At 33.4% G+C, this 14,302-nt stretch overlaps 1 pseudogene; it reads left to right on the top strand.

Annotated features, from left to right (window-relative positions):
- Positions 1-12,476: 12,476 nt before the first annotated feature.
- Positions 12,477-13,690, top strand: LOC120144044 (annotated as a pseudogene).
- The last annotated feature ends 612 nt before the right edge of the window (positions 13,691-14,302 follow it).

Raw genomic sequence — 14,302 nt, 5'->3', positions numbered from 1 at the left:
ACTATGAATAATAACTAAAATATTTTAACAAATTTAATAACTATTTATGTATTTTAATATATTAGTTTGTGATATTTATTATAAAATTTTTCATAAATTGTTGAGTTAATCGATCGACGAAATAGCCAAGAGGGGGAGTGAATTGACAATTAAAATTTTGGTGGAAGCTTTTGCAGAAAATTAAAAATATTTGCACGTCGATTTAGAGTGGTTCGACTTTCTCAACCAAAGTCTACGTCCACTACATTAGCTATCCACACTAAGGATTTTCCAACAAATTCACTAATTTGTTATTTCTTTTGAGGACAATGAGTAACCTTACAACTCCCTCAAGAATTATACCTCAAATTCTTGAGCACACTCTCTCCCAAAGAGAAATCTACAAATTTGCAAACTTACAAGAAAACCTCACAAGACAATATGTTTGCACAATTCTAGAACAAATAAAGAACACTCAAGAATAATACAATTGAGCACAATAAGTGTTCCTTAAAGCAAAATGAATATTGAATGAAAATTTGGCTTGAAATGCTCAAACTTGAGGTTTGATGTTTGTCTTTGATTTTCTCTCAATTCTAGATAATTGTTGTTTCTTATTCTTGATCAATGGCTCCTAAGCTTGTTTAAATACTCCTTGGATCACTTCTGAACGTTGGGGATCATTAGTGGAGACAATAGAGTTATTATTGTGTGAAAAACAATTAATAAAACAACTAGGAGCGTGTGGTGCATCGATGCATAGGCAATGTGCATCGGTACAATATGTGTAAATTTCAAATATTTCGACCGTTGGAAGACTTAGTGCATCGGTACACTAAAGGTGCATCGATGCATTAATTGCATTCGATGTTTCAAAATATCCTGGAGTGCATCGATGCATGGTATGTGCATCGGTACACAAAATCAATTCGATGTTTTAATAAAATCTTGAGTGCATCTAAGCATGACTGTGCATCGGTGCATAAAATGCATTCGAAATGGGTGTGCATCGATGCATCAAATGAGCGCATCGGTTCATCCCTTCATAAAATTGATTTTTGGCTTGTTTTTTGTTCGAAATACTTTGTGAAAATTGTTTCAAAAATATTTTAAGTATAAAACACAATTTTACACTTTAGTAAGGATTGAAATTGAACTTTGAAAAACTTGGAGTAATATTTTGATATTCGAATAATTGAATCGAATATACTTTAAAAATGATTTATAAACTCTTAAAATTCATTTATACTTAATTTGTTATATCGAAACATGAAAATGTTTTCAACAATCTCCCCTTTTTTGATATAACAAAACATTTCAAGATTTTTCAAGAAAATCATTTTTGAAATCAATTTTGAAAATTACTCCCCCTTACTCTAACACATCTTCTCCCCCTTTTTGTTAAATCAAAAAAACCCTATAAAACGTTTTAAACAAGTCTTGAATAAATTAGCCAATTGATTTTAAATAAATATAACTTAAGCTGCTAAGATCACAATCAAGAGAAACGTTAGCCATTAGTTTCATAATTCAATATTCATAAACAAATGTGCAATGGTAATTGATCATAATGCAACTAATATGTAAATGATGCAAAAATTAATAAACATTAAGCTCAAATTGAAAATTCAAACCAAACCAAATATATATATTAACTGCAATCATCCAAAACATCCAAAACAAATTCAAACATCCAAAACAATCCAGAAGCATCAAAATGTTTATCATTAAGTTCGAAAATCCAATCAAATGAAACTAAAGCAAGATAGGTCTAGCCATCTAAAGGAGGGTCGGAAGGAGGATAAGGATAATGTGCTCACATCTCGAGTGTGAGTGCATCTAAACGTTCATTCATCTCCCGTTAATGAGCCCCCATAGCAGTGATATGGGACTCAATGGATGCAAACCGTAGATCAAATGTCTCCAAGAATGATCGAAAGTATGGAGGCACTTGATCCTTTTGCTGTGCCGGCGTGTCCTCGGGTGCTTCATCTTCAATATCATCAATATCTTGCATGATTTGCTGAAGCTCTGGATCATCGTCTGCTGCCGGTGCTAGAGGAGGTGGAGCTCGTGAAGAGCTTGCTCCCGGTGTTTGCTCAGTAGGTCGATAAATCCATTGGCCAGTTTCCTTATCTTGTTTCCATCCGCTTTCTTTAAGGAAGTGAGATTGATTTGGTTTTGGAGAGGGATTGGAATATCAAGAGAGACCCTAAGACCGAGTTTGATAAACAAATTACTAAGGAGACAACCATAAACCAAGGTTTTTATATTCTTGGAAGAAACAATGTTTATGGTATATACTAACTCACTAAAGATGATCTATGGCAGATTAATCTTCTTATTTTGTTGGATACAGTGTATCCACCATATATATATGTTCCTAAGGGAGGAGTACCTACCTCCGGATGGTCTAAACCACCAAGAGATCATATAATGAAGGAATCTATCATGATAAGTTCTTAGGTTACTTACATTATCCTTAGACTTATAAGGTGTTTCCATAGTCTCGTTTTCATTATATAAACCTAAGTTATCTAGTACAAAATGGGTAGCGATAGTGTTGGAGTCAATAAAAACGAATTGTCCTAAAAGATAGGAACAAATACCTATGGTTTCAGATTGTCATTCGTTTTGGACACATACCACATTGGAATAGAAGATGCAGACTAATTGTTGATAAACAATAGGTTTGAGTTTAAAGAGATTATCAAACTTCCAGGATTTAAGAGTAGGGAGATATTGAAAATTCATATCTTCCATAGCTTGGATAGAAGGGATACGCTCTTCTCAGATTTTGTATGACTCAAAACAAGTATGGTACCTATGGTAGAGATCTTGTCTACGACCAGGTACATTGAAACAAGAGTTCAAAATGGTCATATTTGGGTTATTTGGATTTGGATTAGGTGGAGGAATAGGAGGTCAATTTTGACTCGAGCGACCAACGATGTCCTAGGTCGTTTAGGATTTGACATTTTAAGAAATCGGAATAGGATAGGGTAACCTGCAAATTTGAAACACATGTATTCAATTCAATCAATCCCAAAACGCAATTGAGTCCTCAATATTTCAAGGTTCTCTAAACCGAATCCTAAAGGGAAAAGTTTTGAAAACTATTTTGAAAATAATATTTGAAAATCATAATACATATAGAGTTCATGAAAACAACATAATTGAATCAAAAACATCAACAATTTTTGAATTTTTTTATTTCGAAATTCAAAGAAAATTTTGAAAAATTGTGTGTTTTTGATGAAATTGGTTGTAAAATCTAGTTTAAAATCAACATTTAATCAATGCCCGATGTAATGTTCATCCTAGAACTAATCAAAACTAGTCCTAAGTTCAAAAATTAATAAAACAAGGGTTTTTGAAGTATTACCTTGAAAATTTCAGATTTTGTGAGAATGAGATGTTGTTTGCACTTGATTGATGATAGAAGCAAGATTAGGAGTTGAAGAGCAGTTCGATTTCAACTTTAAAACGTTGTTTTTGAAGCAAATATGATATTAGAGTGAGAGAGGGATGAACAGTGCATGGTTGAGAGTGTTTGGGGTTTTGAAAAAAATAAAAAAATATAGATTTAAACCCAAAAACACGACGGGTGTATCGATGAACATATGAGTGCATCGATGCACATTCAAGGAGTGCATCGGTGCATCTTCATGATGTATAGATGCACATTCAAGGGATGCATCGATGCACTGTCTAGTGTATCGATGCATTAAGCACGAAAATGTCAAAATCCATTTTAAACACTCAAAATGTTAAATTATTTAGCTCTAGTAGTATTGGCAACTCATAGATTGAAAATTAACTATGTTCAATCAATCAAATCTTCATTTAAACATATATTTAATTTTCACTAAGAATCATAAATTCCCCCTAACTAATAGCAGAGAATGCAATCAAAAATATTATTTCTATAAGCATTTTTCATTTCTAATTAAAAGTGCTAAATTATTTTAAACACTAAGTGAAGATAGGTCAATTAAACCTAATTCTCTCCTAAGTTCCAAAATATTTCTTTATCTAAAGGTTTTGTAAAGATATCCGCTAATTGGTGCAAAGTATCAACAAATTCTAGAACTACATATTCTTTAGCGACATGATCTCTAATGAAATGATGTCTAATTTCAATATGCTTAGTTCTAGAGTGTTGGATGGGATTTTTAGTGAGACAAATAGCACTAGTATTGTCACACTTGATAGTTATGGTACCCACTTCAATTCCATAATCTAAAAGTTGTTGTTTCATCCATAAAACTTGTGCATAACAACTACCGGCTGAAATGTATTCCGCTTCAGTGGTAGATAATGCAACACAATTTTGTTTCTTTGAAAACCATGAAACCATCATATTTCCAAGGAATTGGAAAGTACCAGAGGTGTTTTTCCTATCTATTTTTCATCCTCCATAATCCACATCAGAGAAGGCATGAAAGCTAAAACTAGAGTCTCTAGGATACCAAAGTCCTAAACTATGAGTGTCCTTAAGGTATCTAAAGATCCTTTTAACGGCTGGTAAATGTGATTCCTTAGGGCATGATTGAAATCTAGCACATAAACAAAAACTAAACATAATGTCCGTCTATTTGTGGTTAGATAAAGCAAAGAGCCAATCATTGACCTATATAATTTATCATTCACACATTTACCTCCTTCATCTTTGTCAAGCTTTGTTGATGAGCTCATTGGAGTGGTATGAGGTTTCCCATTTTCCAATCCAAACTTCTTGAGCACATCCTTGACATACCTAGCTTGATTGATGAAGATGTCATCTTTTCTTTGCTTGATTTGGAGTCCCAAGAAGAATGATAGCTCCCCCATCATGCTCATCTCGAATCACTCTGCATTAGCCTAGAAAATTCTTGGCAAAGAACATCATTAGTAGAACCAAATATTATATCATCAACATAAATTTGAACTACTAATAAATCTTTACCTTTATGCTTTAAAAACAATGTAGTGTCAACCTTCCCTTATGAAAAACCTTTTTCAATTAAAAAGTTTGACAATCTTTCATACCAAGCTCTTGGAACTTGTTTTAAACCGTAAAACGCTTTTGTCAATTTAAAAACATAATCCAGAAATTTTGAATCTTTAAATCTAGGAGGTTGTTCCACATACACTTATTCTTTTATGAAACCATTTAAAAATGCACTTTTAACATCCATTTGATATAATTTAAATTCATTAAAACATGCAAATGCTAATAACATTCTAATTGCTTCCATCCTAGCTACGGGAGCGTATGTTTCATCATAGTCTATGCCTTCTTCTTGAGTATATCCTTGAGCAACAAGTCTATCCTTGTTCCTTACTATATTACCACTTTCATCAAGCTTATTCCTAAACACTCATCTAGTACCTACAGTAGATTTATTAATAGGCCTTTCAACTAATGTCCATACTCTATTTCTCTCAAATTGATTTAACTCTTCTTGCATAGCCATAATCCAATGTTCATCATTTGACGTTTCTTTAACATTCTTAGGCTCTATGCATGAAATAAATGTAACATAATTACATATATTTCTAAGAGAAGATCGAGTTGTTACCCCTTTGATGGATCACCTATTATTTTACCATCATTGACATAGTTGCATTCCCTTGGGTAAGAGACTTCCCTTTCTTCAATGGTTGGATTCTCGAGAACATCATGAGTTTCCTCATCTTTCATTTCTTCCTTTGATGATGGTTCTCCAATGTCATGTCTAACGTCATTTGAGTTTACAATTCCTATATCATTATGCACACAAGAATCCTTCCTCGGAAGGGGATTATCATAAAAACAACATGTATAGACTCTTCTACAACTAAAGTTCTTTTATTAAATACCCGATAAGCCTTAGAATTTAAGGAATAACCCATAAAAATTCCTTCATCACTTTTAGCTTCAAATTTGCCAAGATTTTCTTTACCGTTGTTTAAAACAAAACATTTACATCCAAAAGGATGAAAATAACTAATATTAGGCTTTTGTTCATATGGAGTTTTCTTCAAAATATGCCTAATAATTACTCGATTAATAACGTAACAAGCAGTATTTGTGGCTTCTGCCCAAAAATATTTTGGCAAATTGTTTTCACAAAGCATGGTTCTAGCCATTTCTTCTAAAGTTCGATTTTTCCTCTCAACAATTCCATTTTGTTGAGGGGTTCTAGGTACTGAAAATTTATGACTAATACCATTAGAATTACAAAACTCAGTAAATCCAAGATTTTCAAATTCAGTGCCAAGATCACTCCTAACACTAGTTATGGAGTAACCTTTTTCGTTTTTGATTACTTTTGAAAATGTGATGAATTTTTCTAATATTTTATCTTTAGTACTTAAGAATAGAACCCAAGTATATCTAGAATAGTCATCAACCAAGACAAATTCATATTGTTTTTCACCCAAGCTAGTAGTCCTAGATGTACCAAAAAGATATATATGGATCAATTATAATACTCTACTAGTTGATACATCATTAATGGACTTAAAGGAAGCTTTTTTATGTTTTCCTTTAGCACAAGCATCACAGATTTTATCATTATCAAATTTTAGCTTTGGCAACCCTCTTACTAAATCTCCTTGAATTAATCGTTGCAAAACACTCATACTAGCATGTCCTAGTCTCCTATGTCATAACCAACTATCATGCTCATCCTTAGCAACTAGGCATAAATTAGTCATAACTATAGAATCTAAATGCACCATGTATATGTTTCCTATTCTATGACCAACAAGCATAATCCGATTAGATGCAATGTAAATGACTTTACAACCATTAGTTTCAAACATGGCATTGAATCCCTTATCACATAATTGACTAATACTTAATAGATTATGCTTTAATCCATTCACATATAAAACATCTTTAATTTGTATGGAATAGGTATTACCTATTGTACCTATACCTTCAATGTGACCTTTTGAATTATCACCAAAAGTCATTTCTCCTCCATTTTTATCTTTAAGCTCGATGAACCGGCTTTTGTCTCCGGTCATGTGTCTTGAGCATCCACTATCAACGTACCATGAGTTTGAATTTGTTTCCCGTGCCTTGTAGCAATGCTTTTTTCCCTACAAACATAGATTAATTTTTTATTTTTGGTACCCAAATTCTTTTGGGTCCATTTTCATTAGTCTCCAAAATTCTAGTCCCTTTAGGTATCCATTTGTGTAGGATATCCTTATTTTTAGTAGTAATCAGTTCTTTAGGAACCCATATACTTCTAATAATTTTTCCATTAGAGTTTCTTCGGGGACCTCTAAGATTGTAGTTTTTAAAACTTTTTCTAACAAAGTTGGATTTTGAACTTTCTCCATTTTTAAAACGTTTTGTTACAACTTTATCAAAAGAAGATTTAAGATCATCAATCTTCTTTTAATAATCATCATTGACCTTTGAAAGTAAATTATGCAAATCATAATTTTTCTTTTCAAACTCTTCTAATTTGATTTGCAAATCTTTAATTTTACTTTCAAGATCATTGTTGGTCTTGGATATGAGATTATTTTCATTTTTCAATTTTGAAATATCATTTTTATATTTGAAATATCATTTTTATATTTTAAAAATAATTTCTCATAATTCGAAGCCAACGCAATATATTCCTCTAATAGCTCATTAAACAAATAATCTTCAAAATTAAATGAGCTAGAGGTTACCTGAGAATTCTCCCTGAATTCCATCAAGCACAAGTTTGCTACTTCTTGTCACTCTTCATCGGAACCTTCTTCACCACTTCATGTAGCCACGTGAGTCTTGTTCTTATTCTTTGATTGACCTTTTTTCTTCAATTGTGGGCAATCATATTTGACATGCCTCAGCTTTTTGCATTCGTAGCAGATGATCGGGTCCTTTTCTTTTGGTTCATTCTTGAAGCCTTCATTTCGTTTGAATTTTCTTCCTCGGTTTGGCCTCATCATTTTTCTGAACCGTTTGAAAACAATGTCATTTCCTCGTCATCTTCATCCGAATCACTCTCATATTTTGTTGATTTGAGAGCAACTCCAACGTTTTTCTTCTTCTATGTCTCTTCTTTGGTTCGTCTCTTTTCTCGAGGTCTTCCTCTTCTTTAAGAATCATTTCATGCGTGAGGAGAACCAATTAGCTCATCGAGAGTTAAGGATTTTAGAAGAGAGTAAACTAACTTCCTCACAAGCTTCTCATTTGGAATGAACTCTCCAAATGATTTGAGACCAATGACAATCGTGGAAAATCTATCCATCACAGCTTTGATATCTTCATCCGGTTTCATCTTGAAATTTTCATAGCTATGAGTTAAAAGACTAATTTTGGATTCCTTTACCTTGTTTGTGCCTTCATGAGTGACTTGTAGTTTATCACATATTTCCTTGGTGGTTGTACAAGATGATACTATCATGTATTCATCCGGTCCAAGAGCACAAAAAATAATATGGATAACTTTGGAGTTCAGCTAGAACATTCTTGTCTCTCCTTCACTTCACAATCTTGGAGAGTGGAAGGTTTGATGTATTTGTCTTCTATGATATTTCATGCTCTCATATCACTTGCTTGAATGAAATACATCATTCTATTCTTCTAATAAGCATAATTAGCTCCATTGAAGAAAGGAGGCTTGTTGACGGGCAATGAATCAAGATCGAAGTCGTGGTTTGAAGTAGAGGCCATTGATGACTTGATTATCGATATAACTATTCCTGAATTGACTCAAGAGGTGATTAAACCTTCAAATAAATGAGGCTCTGATACCAATTATTGAGTTAATCGATAGACGAAATAGCCAAGAGGGGGTGAATTGGCAATTAAAATTTTGGTGGAAGCTTTTGTAGAAAATTAAAAATATTTGCACAGCGATTTAGAGTGGTTCAACTTTCTCAACCAAAGTCTACGTCCACTGCCTTAGCTATCCGCACTAAGGATTTTCCAACAAATTCACTAATTTGTTCTTTCTTTTGAGGACAAAGAGTAACCTTATAACTCCCTCAAGAATTATACCCCAAATTCTTGAGCACACTCTATCCCAAAGAGAAATCTACAAATTTGCAAACTTACAAGAAAACCTTACAAGGTAATATGTTTGCACAATTCTAGAACAAAGAAATAATACTCAAGAATAATACAATTGAGCACAATAAGTGTTCTTGAAAGTAAAATGAATATTGAATGAAAATTTGGCTTGAAATGCTCAAACTTGAGGTTTGATGCTTTCTCTTTGATTTTCTCTCAATTCTAGATAATTGTTGTTTCTTATTTTTGATCAATGGCTCCTAAGCTTGTTTAAATACTCCTTTGATCACTTCTGAACGTTGGGATCATTAGTGGAGACAATAGAGCCGTTATTGTGTGAAAACAAATAATAAAACAGTTGGGAGCGTGTGGTGCATCGATGCATAGGCAATGTGCATCGGTACATTATGTGTAAAATTCAAATATTTCGACCGTTGGAAGACTTAGTGCATCAGTACACTAAAGGTGCATCGATGTATTAATTGCATTCGATGTTTCAAAATAGACTGGAGTGCATCGATGCATGGTATGTGCATCGGTACACAAAATCAATTTGATGTTTTAATAAAATCCTGAGTGCATCGATGCATAGCTGTGCATCGGTGCATAAAATGCATTCGAAATGGGTGTGCATCGATGCATCAAATGAGTGCATCGGTACATCCCTTCATAAAATTGATTTTTGACTTGTTTTTTGTTCGAAATACTTTGTGAAAATTGTTTCAAAAATATTTTAAGTATAAAACCAATTTTACACTTTACTAAGGATTGAAATTGAACTTTGAAAAACTTGGAGTAATATTTTGATATTCGAATAATTGAATCGAATATACTTTGAAAATGATTTGTAAACTCTTAAAATTCATTTATACTTAATTTGTTATATCGAAACATAAAAATGTTTTCAACAATTTACTCATTAACCATTTCAATTGTAAAAAAAGTAATTTTATTTTTTCAAATCTTAAGTTTGAGCGGTTGCGTCTGAGGTGATTAAAATATAACATTTATTCAGAATTTTCTTAATTTATTGATAATGTTGCATACTTTATAGATACAATTGTTCGAACTTAAAATTCTTAAAAAGAATAACAATTTTCCTTTTATCATTCACGTCATTTGACGAGATCGTAGTATAACAACTTTTTGAGTAACAAAACTAGGCCTGTAAATGAACTGAACGTTCAACGAACAGTTCATGAATCATGCGGCGGGAAGTTCGTTTATGTGCGTTTATTTATTAAATGAATGTACATTAACAAGATTTTGTGTTCGTTTAATTAAATGAACGAACATGAACATAGGTCTCGTTCGTTCATTTACGTTCGTGAACGTTCAGTTATGTTCGTTCGGTTATGTTCGTTTATGTTCGTTCGGTTATGTTTGTTTATGTTCTTTCATTTATGTTTAACCCAATCTTCTTAAATCAATTTTGGTGACCAATTTGTAAGTATCTTAAAAATATTAATTAATATGATATTCTGATGACCAACTCCATAATTAACCCAATTTTATTTGGATATTAAATCCAATATGTTAACCCGTGAGGCACCTCGCACCTATATTCATTTTTCCCCTTTTTCCCAAACCCTAGTGTTCATTGGAGAGTGGAGACGATCACTGAAAGCTTCAAAACAAGTTATATTATAGTGAAATCTGAAGTTTTACAGGTATGTTTTCATCTCTTTCTATGTTTTATTTGGCTTAGTAGTTGATATGTAAAGTTATTGCGGGTATCTTCACATCTAAAACTCAAGAAAACATCATACTTCTTTCTAGAAATAGATGGGAAGATAAAGGTAACAATCGGAAGTATATGAGCATTAGTAAAGAGAAAAATATATAGAATTTGCCAGAAAACAAAACAAAGGTTTCTATGCAATTTCTGAAAAAAGAGTGTAATAGCGGAAGTAATGGGTTTTCCAGGAATAACCCATTAATAAGTAGAAAATACACTTTGACAATGAACTTTTGTTTTCATAGTTCTTGTGTGACCTTTAGTTGTGGAGTAGACTTTAGGTACGTTAAAATTTTGAATGGTGGTTTAGCAATAATATCAGTTACAATATGTAGCATCGAAGGGATTTCGGATCTATGTTATTGCCTTGTAGTCCAATTTGTACCTTTCGAAATCTTCATGCTGTTAAATTTTCTACTCTGCCAACGGAAAGAACCATTATTAACAAACCTCACTAAAGTCTGACATTGATGTCACAAAACTTTTAGCCGATGAATTTATTAGAATAATGTAGTGGAAAATGATTGTTCATATGTAATCATGGACCACTAAGATAAATGTTATAGCATTAAATTAAAGTCATGTGAATCATTTAATACTTTAAAAGATCGATCGAAATATTTGATATCTTCAAACATTTCATCACTGCTAATCAGCTCTTACGTTATTTATCACTGTAGATTTGGTTGATTTACATTGTCGACTATTTTTCATGAAAGAACAATGGAAGTAGGGTCTCCAACGTTTATGTTCGTTTATGTTCGTGTTCATTTATGTTCGTGTTCGTTTATGTTCGTTTATTTATTAAATGAACGAACATGAACGAGTTATATTCATTAATAAACGAACATGAACAAAAAAAATGTTCGTTTATGTTCGTGTTCGTTTATGTTTGTTTATTTATAAAATGAACGAACATAAACATACATCCGTTCGTGTGTGTTCGGTTCGTTTACATGCCTAAACAAAACTAACAAAGTGCCTCATGTAGTGGAAGTTATGTCCCGTGTGTGAAGCACTATGTTTTGTCGGGAGCGGATAAAATGGCAATCCAAAATATTTTAAAAGATTTGGGGGTCCAAATACAATTTTACTTCTTACAAAAAAAAATGTCATACAATCGAAATTATAAACCTATATACTTATACATTGTTAAATATAAAATATTTTTAACGAACATAGATTGGTTCAAGTGATAAGTTGTTTGATATTGTTTAAGTAAGGTCTAGAGTTTGAATCTTTGTGTAAAAAACCCTATTGGTAGACTCATCCACCAAAGTCGGCGAGCGATGCGGGTCGATCCAAATCAGTCAAGATAAAATCTTGGAACCGGGAGGGCAAGAATATATATACATTTACAGTTTTTCCATCGTATAACAAAAAATACCTTTAAAATACTTCAAATTTGATTTGACGTTAGAAGTGGTTTATATATATATATATATATAAATGAGGAGTTTATATATTTTTAACCAATTTTATATTTAAATTTGATAATTTTTTCTGACGTGATACTTTAATTTTATATCAAAATTTGATTATTTTTTATAAACATGATGACATCTGAATTTAAAAATTTAAACATATGATAACGTGATTGTCATGTGATATCTTATAGGTTTAGTCAGCATAGTTGAGTTCCCCCACTTGTTGGCAGCAGACTTGGTGACATTGTATTTAAGCACCACCGTAGATTGGAAAACCAAAAGCCTCACGTTTTGATTAACAAGTTGGAGTTGTTTCATTTCCTCCATTTCTGCAATTTTTAACATGGAAACGATCACTCAAAAAGGTCAACACAGCAGCTCTATGGAGAGCTTCTGCATGACTACTACTACCAAGGGTGGTGTTGTTGACCCCTTGAACTGGGGTGTTGCAGCTGAGTCACTCAAGGGAAGCCATTTGGATGAAGTGAATCGTATGGTAGCCGAGTATAGGCGGCCTTTGGTGAAGCTCGGTGGCGAGACCTTGACGATTTCTAAAGTTGCAGCCATAGCTAGAGCTGACTTGGGTGTCAAGGTTGAGCTTTCAGAGGACGCAAGGGATGGCGTTAAGGCTAGTGCTGATTGGGTCTTTGATGGCCTCAGCAAAGGCACCGACACCTATGGCATTACTACCGGTTTTGGTGCTGATTCTCGGCTAAGAACCAACCAAGTATCTGCCCTTCAAAAGGAGCTAATTAGGTAAGCTTTTATATTATGCAATGCATAAATATTCTGTATAAATTGAATGCGTTTTGTTGGTTCAGGTTCTTGAATGCTGGGATCTTTGGCAGTGGAACAGAGTCATGCCAACCATGTTCAAAGTACTGAGCAGCACAACCAAGATGTGAACTCCTTGGGACTAATCTCTGCACTAAAAACTTGATGTCCACAACATTCTTGGTGGCTCTTTGCCAAGCTATTGATTTAAGGCATTTAGAAGATAACTTGAAGAACACAGCGATGGACACCGTGAGCCAGGCAGCTAAGAAAACCCTCACTGCTGGTCCATATAGTGAAGTTCACCGATCAAGATCCTGCGAAAAGGATTTGCTCAAAGTCATGGATCGCGAATACATTTTCACCTACATCGACGACCCTTGCAATGCTAATCATCCATTGATGTTAAAGCTTAGGCATGTTCTTGTTGATCATGCATTGGCAAGCGGTGAGAATGAGAAGAATGCAAGCACTTCAATCTTCCTAAAGATCACAGCTTTCGAAGACGAGTTAAAGGCTGTTTTGCCGAAGGAGGTCGAGAGTGCAAGGGTGTCATTCGAGAATGGAAATGCCGCCATTCCTAACAAGATCAAGGAGTGCAGATCGTATCCATTGTACAAATTCGTGAGGGAGGAGCTTGGAACTGGACTGCTAACTGGAGAAAAAGGGAAGTCACCTGGTGAGGAGTTTGACAAGGTGTTCACTGCAATGTGCAAAGGGAAGATCATTGATCCGATGCTTGATTGTCTTAAGGAATGGAACGGCGCCCCTCTTCCAATATGATAAGTTTGCATTGGTTTCACTGTTTGGGAATTTGTTATCTAATCTTTTTCTTTTGTTTTTCACCTTTTGTTCCAATCCGTGGTGGGCTGAGAAATGTTTCAATGTAATAAAACCAGAAGCATGTTTGAGTGTGTGTGCAAAAATTAAGTCTCATGTTGATTCAAAAATTTTCGTAAAAAGTTACAATTTTCATGTTATGAAGATGACGCAGTCGAGAATAGATGGACTCATTTTACTATCAAAGGAGATGTTATTTCCGTCGTAAACAGACTCACGAACCACCAGACAGACATTTTGATGTTAGGATTGTTACTCAACGATTCTCCAACCTTCAAGGTTTATTATATCAACCGAGAGACTAATCGGGTTGCTCACAATCTTACGTATTGGACCTTGTCGAGGACCAAACATTTTTTCCTTTTCGATGTATCGAAACGTATTAAGAAAATGTTATTCTTGATACTATTGGAATATGAATGAAACTTTATTACCTTTTAAAAAAAATTTGTTCATATGTCTACATTAATTACAAGAGATACATAGATGACTTATATTGATTTTCGTCGATCTTCAAAATATATGGAATTAGTTTTATTCAATTAATAATGAACG

Source organism: Hibiscus syriacus, unplaced genomic scaffold, assembly GCF_006381635.1.
Source record: "Hibiscus syriacus cultivar Baekdansim isolate YM2019G1 unplaced genomic scaffold, ASM638163v2 tig00002274_pilon, whole genome shotgun sequence".
Taxonomy (NCBI): domain Eukaryota; kingdom Viridiplantae; phylum Streptophyta; class Magnoliopsida; order Malvales; family Malvaceae; genus Hibiscus; species Hibiscus syriacus.
This window is presented reverse-complemented; position numbering and strand designations above follow the sequence as displayed.